This window comes from Gracilinanus agilis, chromosome 2 (assembly GCF_016433145.1).
Source record: "Gracilinanus agilis isolate LMUSP501 chromosome 2, AgileGrace, whole genome shotgun sequence".
Taxonomy (NCBI): Eukaryota; Metazoa; Chordata; class Mammalia; order Didelphimorphia; family Didelphidae; genus Gracilinanus; species Gracilinanus agilis.
This window is the reverse complement of record NC_058131.1, coordinates 125654233-125664967: the sequence shown is the minus strand read 5'-3', so window position 1 is coordinate 125664967 and position 10735 is coordinate 125654233.

The window sequence follows — 10735 nt, the reverse complement described above, 5'->3', positions numbered from 1 at the left end:
ACAAGCAATTCTAGCTTAACAGCTAAAAGTTCCTCCCAAGCAAATGTTAAGCAAACTAAAACCAGTTACATAATATAAAAACATGCACCATAGTCTTTCCATGGTTCTTTCCTTATATATCATCATGATTCTTCCAGAAGCAAGTTGAAGGACTCTCTGCTTAGTTCAGTTTCCATTACATATGAATTTAAGGACATTCTTTACTGCCTTCTTTCTGTTAATTATCCTTTTTATTTTAAATTAGAACTTTATTTTCATTTTTAGTTCTACATTCTCTTCCTCCCTCAACCCTTTTTCTCACCTATTTAGAAGGCAAAAAACATATGCATTATACATATACACATATATATGTATATAATTATGCATATACATACACACACATATATATACATACATATATATATATATATATTCCTGCAAAGCATATTTCCACATTAGTCTTGTTCCAAAAAAAGGAAGGAAAGAAAAATAAAGAAAAGGAAAAATTGTTTATATGTTTCAGTATGTAGACTGAATCCATCATTTTTTTTCCTATCTGGAAATAGATTGCATTTTATATCATCTATCCTTTAGAGTTGTGGTGGATCTCTGTATTGATAAGTTACTAAATCTTTCACAGTAGATCTTCCTTACAATGTTGCTGTTACTATGGAAATCATTCTCCTGGTTCATCTCAGTTAACTTTGAATAAGTTTATATGGATCTTTATCGATTTTCCCCCAAAACTATCCCTTCATTATTTCTTACAATAGTATTCCATCATATTTCTATACTGTAACTTTTTCAGCCATTCCTCAATTGATAGATATCTGCTCAGTTTCCAAATACACAAAAACAGCTGTTATAAAATATTTTTTCAGTATGATACTTTAAAAAGCTGACCACAAGTGATCTTTCAATGAGTACTCTAGAATAGATATTTTAGAGGCTTGATATTAGTGCTGGCAGAGAGGCAAAGAAATGGAGGAAATCTGAAGAACTCATTTTTAAAGAGTTGTGGAGAACAGACATATAGTCATTTTAAAAGAATATTTGGTTAGTGATGTCTAAGCCATTGTAACTGCAGTTTTTTTCTAAGATGAAATATTTAAATATGATTATGTAAAGCTATATGCTTCAAGAGGGCACAAGCCTAGCTTCTCTGAATTTATCTTCATGCTAGCAGGATGATTTGAAAATAAATGTTGGATGAATTGTGGGAAATAGCGAGTAATGTAAATAAAGAAGAATAGGAGAGATTAAAGTAACAGTTTTCACAGTGATAAAAAAATCTAGAGAATAAAGAATTGCTTCTCTAACCCTTTCTGTCTCTCTTTGTATCCCTCTTTATGCATTTATCTGTCTCTGTCTCTGCATATCTGTTTCCCTGTCTCTGTTTCTGCCCTCTATATCTCTTTCCCTCTTTCTCTATCTCTCTCCTCACACATTCCAAGACTTTTGAATTTTAATAGATCTACTATGTAGTTAAATATTGATTTCACAAAGCTTTCCATGCCCATAATTTGATTTGAATGTGTAACTACTAAAATGGAAAGATTAACAGGTGATTAACTTTTAAATAAACAGGAAACTTTGAAAAATGTCTCTCAGGGAGCCATGCTTTGTCTCTCATTTACAGAAGCTGAATTTGCTCTAATGTAGCCATTACTAAGAGGTGAGAGAAAAAGTAAAGTTTTCACCAACGCAATCCTGAACAAGTCAATATTAAATTATTGGAGTAGCATCTTGGAAGCATCAATTATTTTATTTTGTCTGAAGTATTGTTATTTCCCAGAACATCCTCTGTGCATACATTCTTGAATAAATTGAAAAACATATTACCAAGTTAAATCTCCATGACTTCAGGATTGTCCCCTATTGTGTAATATTCATATATTGATTTTATCTATGTGTCTCCCTAGGCTGGATTTCACAGAATAGTTTCATCTAGATACAAATTACTCTGGGCTGATTAGACCCATACCCAACCAGTGACCAGGCACACTATAGAGTCACTTTTTAAGAATGGTCTAAAATTTAGCATTAGACTGATGAGGGCAAAAGATTATTTGCAGTACTGAATTGCCAAACTAAAATAGCTAGTTTTACAAGGATCTCAAAACTTACCATCATTTAAAACCAATTCTAAAGTTATTATTTGTTTATCTATTCTTCTAGTCCTTGAACCCTCTAATAAAAATCAACCTTAGTACTGAGCAAGGTCAATTTTGCTTTTTCATGTTATCTTTCTATTGATCAGGTAATTGAAAACATTAATGTTTTACATAATACATGGCTATATCTTTGCTGTATTGTTCATCGGTGACCTGGGTTGTATCTGAATCAACTTCCCTGAAAAGAATGGCTCCCATTACAAATCCCTTGAGTTCAAATGCCGTCATTTTAATTCACAACAGGCTAGAACTTAGTATAATTGTTCTCAGCTCAATGCAATTTTTAACAGCTTTTGATTTACATATTGAACCAGCTGTTTTGAGTAAGGAGTTGTCCATCATGAATCCTTTTGTCATCTGTCCAAGAATGTGTTTATAAATGGTTCAAATTAGAGTAATGAAGGACTCAGATGAGAGCGATGATCAATGGCCAAATTCAAGAACAATATAAGTCAAGGACAGATGTAAATTGTGACAGGGCATAACATCATCAAGTTATCTAAAGAGAATGCATACAATTGCTTGCTGGAAAACAAATGGAAATTTTCAAGTCATTGGCTTTCAGATGATTCTCAGTTCCATGATACAGAAGCATTCTGATCCTGTGTTAAATAAATCATTGACCCACACATGGTTGAAAGTATTCAGATTAATGTGAACAACAGCGGCTAGGGAAAAGTCAGTTCAAAGAAGCAAGTCAGCTCAGGGCTTGTCTGTGATTATGGACTACACCCCTTCTATTAGGCATCAGGAACAGATGTCTGTTACTATAAGAACTGTCCACGTTGATAGGGAAGTTTCTGGGGAAGCACGTTTTTGGTCTGTGTCAGACACATCTGGTCAAGGTCTTTGTAATAGCTTTATTTATTTCTTGCCTGAACTGGGACTTCAGAAGCATGTACTCAACATTAAGCCAAAATCTTCCTTTGTTCCATACGGCTGCCACAGCTGGAACCTTTTGCTGACTGACATAGCCAAATCTTCTGTAGAGACCATTATATTCCTTGGCATATTACAGTGTATTTGCATCTTTGAATTCACCTCAGCAAGCAATGAGGAATTTTTAAGGGACACATGCAACAGCTTTAATTAAAACTACTTTGGGACACCAGAGGGGAGTATACACCCTTGACAGTATCAAGGAGTGCTACCTAATTGGACTTACAGTATTGCTGTCTATTCAGAAGGCTTAGTATAAACCAGGGAACAAGACAAAGGTTGATCCTCACTCTTGCATGTGAAAGCAGGCAATTCCTTCAGAGAAAGGCATTGTTGGTACACAGAATCATTAAACTTGGGTCTTACAGAAGAAGATACAGTAGAGAGAGGGAAGAATGATCATCTGGGTAAAAGAAATGGAGGAAGTCCACTTTTGTCCTAATTATTTAGGTGATTTGGGTCAAAGATAAGGTTCAGGTGGAACCCCCAAATTTGGAGATACTATAATCATAGCTGGATTACTCAGTAAATCAAGTATATTAAAGGCATACTGTGGATAGTTACTAAGGAAGAGGGAGCCATAATCTCTTCCCTAGAGAACTTTTTAAATCTAAAGTGAGGAGCCGGGACAAGTACAAATGAATGTATACATAATGAACATAAATATGCTGCTTCAAAACATAAACAAATACTAACAGAACTAGTATAAATAGAATGCTGAAGACTTGCTTGTTCAATGAGAGTCACCAAAAACCTATGGAATTGATTAGTCAGAGAAAGTTTGCCTCAGAAGTAAACTTCTAATTGAATTGTCAAGAAATGTAAGGACTGATGAAAGGAAAGAAAGTATAAAGATTCAAAAGTAGTAACAAGGAAATTCTGATCAATGTAAAATCCCAAGTGAATAGTAAATTCTTTAAGGACGTGGACACCCCCTGACTCTAAATTGATTGGCACAGTATCAGGCAGCTCTATTTTTGCTATCAGTTTAAGATGAAAAGAACCATAATTCTTTTGAGGAATATAGACATGATTTGAATTTTTTTTTGTTTTTCATTTTGAAAAGGACTAATGACATCACAGGGGGATGACTTGACACTTAAGTGAATTTAATTTAAGTGAGGCAAAGTTACACAAATCAGTCTCAGTCAGTCTCCTCATCAAAGTCCAATGGGAAGACAAAAATCAGGATGACTGGTCACTATCAGCCCAAAATGCAGTGGATGACCTTGGCATCTTTGATATCTGTGTCTGACCAAGTTCAAAATGTTCCACAGTGCCTGCTTCAGCCACCTTAATGACCATTAGAACAAATTGTTCTCATCTGCCCATTCTGCCACACTTGTGTTAGGCATCACCCTAATTCATGAACAGATTTGTGGTCTATCAATACACTCAAACTGGCTTAGTCCATTTTCCAAGATGATTTTTACCAGGATTTTACTGCTGCACTCGTTACAGCTTCTGAGAAACAAATGATAGTTGGGTAAAAGATAAATGCCAAAGTTTAATAAATAGTCCTGAAAAGGACTTAGAAAGCCTTCACAGCAGAGGTACTAGTCCTCTTTAACACTCCGTATACTATATTAATCATCATTTTAAAAATAGTGTGTTACTAGTCATTCAGTTGACAAAAGGTCATGAGAAAGAAAGAAAGAAACAAACAAACAAACAAACAAGCAAAGCTTGCACCTATTATGGGCCAGCCACTGTGCTAAGTATTTTACTCTTAATTGTATCTCTTAAAATTTTTTATTTTGTTTTTCCCCAATTACATATGAAAACAGTTTCCAACATTTTAAAAAAGAATTTTGAGTCTCAATTTCCTCTCCCTTCCTCCCTCTCTCTCCTCTCCCATGGTCCACTAAGACGGCAAACAATTTCCTTTTGTAGAAGGAAATTTGAACAACAAAAAATAAGAAAGTAAGTGAATAATCTTTTAGTTTGGATTCAAACTCCATCAGTTCTTTCTTTGGAAGCAGATGTCATTTTTTAGCAAGTGACCTTTGGGATTGTTTTAGATCATTGTATTGCTGAGGATAACTTATTCACAGTTGTTTATTATATAGTATTCCTACCATTGTGTACAATGTTCTCTTGGTTCTGTTTATTTCACTGTATTTCAGTTTGTGTAAGTCTTTCCGGGTTATTCTGAGCTGCTCCTACTTGTCATTTCTTAAAGCATGATAGTAATTCCATGACAATTATATACTATAACTTACTCAACTGTTCCACAATTGTTGAGTATCCCCTCACTTTCCAATTCTTTACCCATGCAAAAAGAGATACAAAACTAGTAATGAATATTGTTAGGTAAAAGGATATGTGCTGTTTTACAGACCTTTGGGCATAGATACAAATTACTCTCTAGAATGTTTGAATCATTTCACAACTCCAACAGTACACTCTTGACTCAACTTTCCTACATCCTCTCAAAATTTTGTCATTTTCCTTTTCTGTTGTAATAGCCAATCTGATAGATATAGGGTGGTGCCTCAGAATTGTTTTAATTTGCATTTCACTAATTAATAGCGATTTGAATTGAGAGCCAGGCCCAGAGAAGGGAGGTCCTGGTTTCAAATCTAACCTCAGACACTTCCTAGCTATGTGACCCTGGGCAAGTCACTTAACCTCCATTGCCTAGCCCTTATATAAGAAGGACGCTTAGCAAAGGATTTCATAGCTTCTACAATATCTTCCCTAGCTCTTCTTAGGTATACTAGGTTTTTTTTAAGTTTTAAACCCTTAACTTCTGTGTATTGACTTATAGGTGGAAGATTGGTAAGGGTAGGCAATCGGGGTCAAGTGACTTGCCCAGGGTCACACAGCTGGGAAGTGTCTGAGGCCAGATTTGAACCTAGGACCTCCTGTCTCTAGGCCTGGCTCTCAATCCACTGAGCTACCCAGCTGCCCCCTTGGTATACTAGGTTTTGATGACTATTTAACTCTAGATCTTCATAATATTGTGGCCAAGATGTTAAGTTTGTGTTCCTACAAGTTTCCTCAATAAATTGTGCTTTCTCTGCTGGTGTAAATAATTCTGAAAGAAGAATTTCAATGTCTGAAAATGTGGGGCCAAAAAGTCTTAATGCTCTTTTAAATTATTTTATGGCCTTGAAGGGATTTAAATAAAAGCCAGGCATTTGTTGTTTTAAGGTGTCTAGATATGCAGCAGTAAATGGCTTATGTCTTTTTATATGGAGAAATCCAGAATCTGGTTGCAAAATCCTGTGATCAATAATTGGTAATATTGGTACTGCTGGTGCTGTTGCCCCTTCTATTTTCTTTGCTGTGCCTGTATGTGCCTCAGTTGTTTGCATTGCTATTTCTATTTTGTTCTCTACTGTGATCCCTTTTCCCCCTTTCAATTGAGCAATCTTCAAGTAACTTTGCTATTTCCTTTCTTAATGTCATTATCAATACAGTGCTATCATTCTTGTGTCCTAGCAATTTGTGCACTAAATTTTTTAAAGACCAATAGAAATAGAGAAATGAGATGATCACTGTAATTTTGGTTGGTATGAAAGCAAAGACTTGACCTATTTCTAGCTTCAACCATTGGCAGGAATCATATATTTCAATCATTCCTATTATGTAAGCTAGGATTACTATGATCCAGAAATTATAAATCATAGTTGAAAAGTTGTATACTAACATAAGGATTCCCATCATGGTACAAATTGTTTTTCCCATTGGTGCATTCATAGTACCAGTTTGAATGTAAAATTTCTATAGTACTGTGCCTTTAAATTTTCTTTGCTTGACTAAATTTGTCCCCTTTGCTATGCTGCATATAGGAGAAAAAATGCATGCTGAAGGGGAAGCTGGGTAGCTCAGTGGATTGAGAGTCAGGCCTAGAGACGGGAGGTCCTAGGTTCAAATCTGGCCTCAGACACTTCCCAGCTGTGTGACCCTGGGCAAGTCACTTAACCCCCATTGCCTAGCCCTTACTACTCTTCTGCCTTGGAGCCAATACACAGTACTGACTCCAAGATGGAAGGTAAGGGTATAAAAAAAAAATAATGTCTACCATCCGGTTCACAGAGGCTTTTTTTTTCTTCTCAGAATTATTTAGGTTCTTTACCTAAGCTGGCTCTGCCAAAATTATAAGAATGAAGAGAGCCAACTGACCAATGTTAAGGATGGAGGGGAGATAGAGAGAGAGCTTATGAAGGTGCAACTCTCTTCGAGCTTTCCTCTCCCACTGAAAATGCACTGCTGAGATTTGGAGATGGTGTCATCCCAAAACTGGGTGATCTGGATGGTTGTGCCACCCCATAGGAGTTAGGGGAGAGGCTTCCCTATAAGATGAGGTTTGGGGAACCCCAATCCAATTCCAAATGAGGGCGGGGTTCACGCAAGCCTCCCCCAAGTCAGCCAACTTCACAGGGGTAGTCTGGCTCCAAGATGGAGGCAGCCAAACCAAGCTGTGATTTCCTTCCCCCTTGTCTCTCAGGCACTCTGGAACGCTATCTGACTAATGAATGGTTTTTATTAATCACAATTCAGGGATTGGGGAAAGGGGTGAAGGGCAGAGGGATTTGGGGTGACCTCTTCTCTATTTCTATGGAGTCTGTCACTCGGGTGGGAACGTTTTGGGTTCCCACTCCTAAGTGTCTCCCCCCTTGTCCCTTCTCCTTCAGTTTCTATTTCTATCCTTTTCTATAATTGCAAGTCAAACCAGAAAGGGTCTCTCAGCAAGGTTGGGTAATGGGGGAAGGAGCCCAAGTGATTGCTCCCAAAATGGAGTCCAAAAACTTAGCCGTCTTAATGGTTGAAGTCTTGCTGGGTGAGAAGTGATGGGATGCCTTTGACCAAGGAATCGGGGTATCAATTTCCAAAGAAAGATCCTCAGGAAGCCCTCAGGACTAGATTCAAGCTGAGATGTTCTCCTCCCTCTCTCACTCCTCTGCTAGAACTCCTCCTCCTTCCTCCTCCTCCTCTGGAGAATTCCCAGAATTCCTTCTCTGCTCCCAACTGTCAGTAACTGTCACCAGTGGCCTTCTTCTAGCTCTTTTTATCCCATCCCCCATCCTTACACTTACTGCTCTTCTGTCTTAGAAACAATGCACAGTATTGCTTCTGAGATAGAAGTTAAGGGTTAAAAAATAGTGATTTAGTGCATCTTTGGGCATTACTATAGAGAGCTTTAATTACTCTGAGAGATGCCTCTTCATATCATTTGAATATCTATCCACTGGGTAATAACTTGTATTCTTATATATTTGACTCCTTTTTCTAGATATTGGAAAAAATGAGGTCTTTATTAGAGAAAATTGTAAAAAAAATTGCACTATTATGATTATTCTGTATTACACTCCATTTTATTCCCCCATTTAGTTTTTGACCATTACATCCCCCAATTTGCCCTTTTCCTATCAACCCCACTCCCTCCTTCTGTCATCCCATTCCCTCCTACTTTCCTATAGGTTAAGATAAGTTTCCATACCCAATTGAATTTGTATGTTTTTTCCTCATTGAGCCAATTCTAATGAGAGTAAGGTTCACATCCTCCCCTCCCCATTTCCCCTATCTTCCTCTCCACTATAAAAGCTTGTTTATTACTCTTTTATATGTAATACTTTAACCCTTTCTGTTTTCCCCTTTCCCCTTCTCACAATGCATTCATCTTTCTCAAGTCCTTAATTTTATTTTTTAGACATCATCCCATCATATTTGACTCACGTCTTTGCCTTTTGTCTATGTAAACTCCTTATAAGAATCCAAATAATGATAAAGTTCGTAGGAGTTATAAGAATTATCTTCCCCTGTAAGTATATACACAGTATACCCTTATATGAATGTCTTTTGATTTCTCTTTCTTTTTTGCCTTTTTGTACTTTTATTGAGTTGTGTATTTAAAAGTCAATTTTTTTATTCAGCTCTGGTCTTTTCATCAGGAATATTTGAAATTTCTCTATTTCATTGAAGACCCATTTCTTCCCCTGAAGGATTATGCTAAGCTATGCTAGGTAAGTGATTTTTGGTTGAAGTCCTACCTTCTTTGCCCTCTGGAATATCATATCACAGGCACTCTGTTCCTTTAAAATAGAAGATATTAAATCTTGTGTTATCCTCACTGTGGCTCCATGATATTTGTACTGTATATTTTGGCTGCTTGCAATATTTTCTCCTTGACCTGAGAGTTCTAGAATTTGGCTATACAACTCCTGATAGATAGCCTTTAGGAATATCTTGAAAGAGGTGAGCAATGGATTCCTTCAATTTCTATTCTTCCTTTTATTTCTGCAATATCAGAGTTTTCCTTGATAATTTCTTGAAAGGTGATGTTGATAAGATGGCTGCAGAGTGGAAGCAGCGTATTTAATTTCTCCTAACCCACATATACATGATTCCTCAAAAGGACACAAAAACCAAATCCAGATGAACAAAGGGACCCCACAATAGGGCACAGCATTGAAGGTATGTGAGATTTGGGCATTTCCATGTTATAAGGGGGTGAAATAGCTTTCATTAAAACGTGAACTGAGCAACCACACACACACACCATCTACTGTGCCAAAGCCAGCTCATAAGAGTTAGAGCAAGTTTGGGGCATTCATAAAGTTCTTGGCAGCTACATGGCACCACAAAGGACTGGCTCCTCAGAGCAGCAAGACTTAAGACCCCAAGATGCTAAAGAATGGGAACTTTGAACACAGACCTGGAGCTCAGGCACAGACCTTGGGTGGGGACCCAGTGCAGAAGGGTGCATGACTGTGGAAGCAGTACCCTGAGACTGTTAAATGAGCCTCAGGCAGAGGAGCAAGCAAGGGACCACCAGGAGGCTTGACCCGGAGAACAGTTAGACTTGAGACCCCAGGAGCCTAAAGAGCTCTGACCTTGGGTGTGAGGATAAAGCTGAGAGGGCCAGACAGCACTGGGACTCAGGCAAAAACTGCTCCACAGTTCGATACACAGAGAGCCTGTCTGCCTAATCCAGACTTCTGACTGAGAAAGAAAAACAGTATAATAATAATGGCAAGCCATGCACAAGAACCTCCGAAGAGAAAGATCAAGAAGAAATCTTTAACACTCAATAACTTTTACACAGAAAAAATCCAGACAACAGAGCAGAAAGCAGAGGAGAACAAATAAGTAATCACATCCAAACCTTCCCCCCAAAAATGAAAATTAGTCACAAGGTCTTGAAGAGTTCAAATCTGATATCATGAGAAAGATGGAAGAGATTTGGCAAGAAAAGTGGGAAGTAGCTCAAAAGGAAATTAACAGGTTTAAAGAGAGAAACTCCCAAATAGAGAAAGATGCCTCCAAATCAAAAGAACTGATAAGCAAATTGGAGACGAAAATTAAACAGCGGGAAGACAGGATAGACAAAACCAAAAAGGAAAATCAAAAGATTATCGCAGAAAACCACATCTCTAAAGACCAGAATTTGGCAAGTAAAAGCCAATGATATCACAAGACAGCAAGAACTAATAAAGCAAAGTCAAAAGACTGATAAAATAGAAGGAAACATGAAATATCTCACTGAGAAAATGACATATCAACTAAACAGGTCTAGAAGTGACAATTTGAGAATCATTGGTCTTACTGAAAAAGCAGAAATTAATAGAAATTTGGATACCATATTACAAGAAATTATCCAAGTAAACTGCCCTGAAGTTCTTCAAAAAAAAGGG